Source organism: Arachis hypogaea, chromosome 12, assembly GCF_003086295.3.
Source record: "Arachis hypogaea cultivar Tifrunner chromosome 12, arahy.Tifrunner.gnm2.J5K5, whole genome shotgun sequence".
Taxonomy (NCBI): Eukaryota; Viridiplantae; Streptophyta; class Magnoliopsida; order Fabales; family Fabaceae; genus Arachis; species Arachis hypogaea.
The window spans coordinates 111611739-111616483 of NC_092047.1; the positions used below are offsets into that span (position 1 = coordinate 111611739).

General features: G+C 30.1%; 1 long non-coding RNA gene across 1 annotated transcript; it reads right to left on the reverse strand.

The window, feature by feature from the left end:
* Positions 1 to 961: 961 nt before the first annotated feature.
* Positions 962 to 3503, reverse strand: LOC112729430 (uncharacterized). Its single transcript, XR_003166533.3, has 3 exons — positions 3333 to 3503; positions 3187 to 3241; positions 962 to 1228 (listed from the first exon to the last, which is right to left on the reverse strand). It is a non-coding gene; the product is annotated as an uncharacterized lncRNA (long non-coding RNA).
* Between the last annotated feature and the right edge of the window lie 1242 nt (positions 3504 to 4745).

Here is a 4745-nt window from a genome sequence, read left to right on the forward strand (position 1 = left end):
TTTTTCCTTTGAAAAATTGACTAAATAAGGGTGTGATTCGTTACGATTTTTCTCCTTATATTAAAGAATTTCAAAGAGTTGCAATTTGTTTTTTCTTATATTAAATTTTTTTTACTACATTTATAAAAAAAAAATCGAAAGGAGGGTGAAGATTTTCATAAGAGCCAACAAGTAATTCAAACATTTACCGTTAAATTTTCAACAAATTTATTTATTTATTTTCTTTTTAGTAATTGTTTTCGTGACTTTTATCTTTAGTAAGTAAATTGAAGTTAAATAATTCTCACATTTGAAAAAAAAAAAATTTTATTGGATGAGATATACGGATTTCTCCTTTTAATGTACTATATATTATTAAAATTAAATTTCTTCCATTAATAGTATAGTTGATTTGATATGATTTGAAAGTGTTTTTATTTATTTATTTAATTCATTTAAACATGTTAATTAACTAATTATTTATTTGACTACATTAATTATAATCATTCAATTATATTAATAATTTATTTAATTTGACTGGAATAAATGAATTAATTTTTTTATTTATATTATTTTTTACTTATATATTTTGATTCCTAATTTATAAAGTGTTACAATGAAATATTTATTGTAACACTCTACCACATAGAGCTTTACACCTAGGATGTAAAACAGTGGTGGCGAGGTGCTACGACTTCTAAAATAAAATGTGTACATATAATAGTAGAAAGAATATAATAAACTAGGCCAATGAGTAATAGCTCAAATGGCATAGTCTCCCCATACTCAATTAAGAGGTTGCGGGTTCGAGTCTCCTATCTTTGATAAAAAAAAAAGAATATAATAAACTAGGAGTCTTGAAAAATGGGTAAAACAAAATTGCGAAATAAAAAACGCAACGCTCTGCAAACGGAATGACTTACGTATGAAGAAAACTATAACTATCAACATAAGATAATAAAAGTAGGAATAGAGAGTCAAAGATACAAAATAACAAGCTTCTAATTAACCTAGCCCGCGAAGTCTAGGCTGGCCGGAAAATATTTACACACTTATATTTACATATTCAAAACCCAAATGTACATAAACAAAATCCTGTCTCTCCATAAAGCTCTAAGAGGATCAAAAGAACAAGTTATGCGGAGAGAGAGCTAAGTACATATATATACATCACTGTATAACAAAATAACCCAGTAATCACTTCGCTTCAGGAGCCCAGACGCCTAAAGAGACGCCTCTCGACCTACATCTAAAAAACAACAACATAGTATGGAATGAGAACCGGAAGTTCTCAATATGGTAAATGTGCCACACACATAAGATATAAGGTCTTGGGAATGTCAGAGGCAATTCTAGAACGCCAACATTCAAAGCTTAGAGTATAAAACAGAAGCCATAAAAGGTGGTTTTCTAAGAGTATCTAAGCCTAACTTAACTTAACCTTAAATCTAAGTCTCATACTGCCATTCATCCATACCTCCATCTCCGTCAGCATTTCACAGACAAATAAACAGACAAAGACAATCATAAGAAGGTTACAAATACTGCAGGTAACAGATATACATTTAACATGGCAAGTACACTTAGGCACACCCAGTTAATGCACAAACAAGTAATTCAAGTAGTAAGCATATGATGCATGCCTGTCCTATGGCTGATGAGACTCATCTGTCGGTTATCCAGCCAACCCGACTAGTCCGAAAACCTTAGACTGTCCCCCGACGTACATCCCCAAGAGTCTATGCATAGCTTTTTCTCAAATAATCAACATTGCTCAATGGGATTAACATTCCCGGAAATTTATAAGTTTTCGGTCACCCTTACGTCGTAGGGTCAACAGAGTATCGAGTTTTCAACCTGATACACATGGTGGCAAGCCACGGCACTTTATCAAGGGAATCTCGTATCTCATATCATTTAATCATTCAAGCCAAGTATCATACATGATCATTCATTTAATTATCAAGCCAAGTATCAATCATAATCATCCGTAGCATTTCATAATCAATTCATCATTTTCTTTTTGGCTTTGCTCCACCTCCAAGTTATCCCCATTTCCTAGTTTCGTCTGACTGTCAGGCTTAACACCATTATTTATGACTAAAGGAATAAAAATAGAGGTTTAGAAATTTGAAATAAGGTTTTAAAACTCAAAAATCATGTTTGCTGGAATAGGGGCCACGCGTACGTGTGGAAATATGAAACTGCAGTTCGCGCGCGCATTCCTTTGTCATGCGTACGCGTGGACATGATTGCAAACCCCTTACGCGTGCGTATGGGACCAATCGCGTACGCTTCACCAAATTCCATGCCACGCGTACACGTGGGTCACGTGTACACGTGGATGTACGTTCTTCAAAAAAAACAAAGGGGATCAACCAGAGCGCTGTAGAATCAGATGAATACCACCTGCACATTAACATATCCTACACCAAAATTTTCGATGGGCATAACTCAGTCATTTTAAATAATTTTTCTTCCATTTTTTGAATGGCATAAACTTCAGGAACCCAATTTTCATTTAATTTAAGTTGAAATCAATTTGGGGTTCCGGAAGTCAAGTTATAAACCGCTGAAGTTTGACCAAAAATCAACTTTAGCAAATTCTTCAAAACCTCATTTTTCTTCCATTCCATTCATTTTCAAACCTATCAACACCAACTCCAAATGCCAACAACAATACTCAACAAGCTCTATATCACTTCATTAATCACCAATCAATAATATTACACAATTTCATATTCCAACAAATCCATCATCCTTTCCTACAATTTACTTATAATCATATAATTAATAATTCAACCGTATATTACTTCAAAAATTCATTTAGTAACAAACTCCACCTCATAAGCAAATCACCAAACCAAATCAAACATATTCATCAATCAAATTATAAACATTAGATATACATCTGCATTCCAGTTTATCCTATGATCAAGCCTAAGTTTTCACATAATCTTACATATTAAATACAAGAAACCTAAACCATATCTTGGCCGATTTCCACGTAGTGACCAAGGCAATTTATCAAAACCAATCACAGCCCCAAAACCTCAACTAAATAGCTTCCTCTAAGTTCTGGTATTCACAATTTCAAGCTCCAATTATTTATTCACAACCTAATACACATTCATAACACATATATACCCAATTTAATACTCAAAGCTCAAATTTAGTGAAATTAAAATAGAATTATGGTATCCTCACCTTACCCGAGCTTCACATAAGCAAGAGTGAACGTTTTTCTCAAGCTAATTGGATCCTAAAACATCAAAAATCAAAGAAATTCAACATCTCTTCTAATTTTCGAAAAATTGGGGAAAAGGAGTGACTGGGAGAGATTAATGACTTACCAATGAAATTGTTCTAGTAGAAGTGTAGAGCTCGACGCGGTGATCACGTGGCCGTAAATGGTGTGGCGATCGGAACTCGGACGGAGGAGTTACGGCGTTCGGAGTTACCGTAAAGGTTTCAGTACGCTTCTCTTCTCCTTCCCCTGTTGCGTTGCTGCTTCTGTTGTGTTTGAAGAAAGAAATGGGCTTTAAGCTCATTTAATGGGTTGGTCCGGTTGGGCCCACAGGTTTGGTTTAGGTCCGGTTCAATCGGTTCGATCCGTTCGGTCTAATCTTAGGCCAATTTCTTTGAAATTGGTGTCAAAATTCTCGTTTCGATGAGCTCTATCCTAATTTAATATTATATTCGCATTTTTTATTTTCTTTATTAAAAACTAATTTATTGACTAATTATCTACTAATTTAACGGGGTTTACATTTATTTAATTTGATTAATATAAATTTAATAATTTTTTGTCACGTTAACTATGAGTAATAAATTATATTAATTATTTGATTTGACTCGAATAAATAAATTAATTTTTGTTTTAATTTGTATTAATTTTTCACCTTATAGTTATATATTGTAATTATAATTTTTAAAAGTATTATAACTTTTACATGGCATATTTATAAAATATTTTTTATTTATTTAATATATTTTATTGAGCCAAATAATTACAATTAATTTATTATATTAATTATTTAATTTAATTAATTCAAATATATGTTATCAATTTATTGTCATATTAATGTTGGTCTTAATTTACCAAAATTTTTTCTTCATTTCCTTCCTTCATATTAAATATTTTTATTTTAAATTTTATATTATTAATCATTATTTTTTTTCTTATTTTAATATCAAATTTAATATTTCTATTAATAGTTTTTTGCCATTTATTATCTAATAGTTATACATGCACCATAAATTATATGGTCGTGAATATTTCTTTAATTTATCAAAAAAATACAATTTATTTTTTTTATTTTATCTATTTTAGTATTTCATAATTTATTTACGGTAAAAAGTCATATATATTAGAAGAGAAATTTTTTTATACCAATTATTTTTGTACTCTGTAATATTTTTTTCCTCTTATAATGTATTATTTTTACTCTTTGATATTTTTTATAAACTATAAAACATTATTATTTGGTATTGTAATCTATATTTTCTATTTTTTTATTTTATTCTTATTTATGTATTTATAATTTTTTATTATAATTTTATCATTTTTATGCAATACAAGTTAATTTATCATAACTCTTAGATGTTGAATTTTTTCAATATTTAAATTATATTCCTTATGTGCTTAATTTCATTTCTAATTTAGAAGATTGAGTGATGAAATAACATCGATATAGTTGTTTTGCGTTTTTTTCTTCTTTTTGGCTTGCCTCTCCCTTTTTGTAGGGATCATGAATAATTAACTA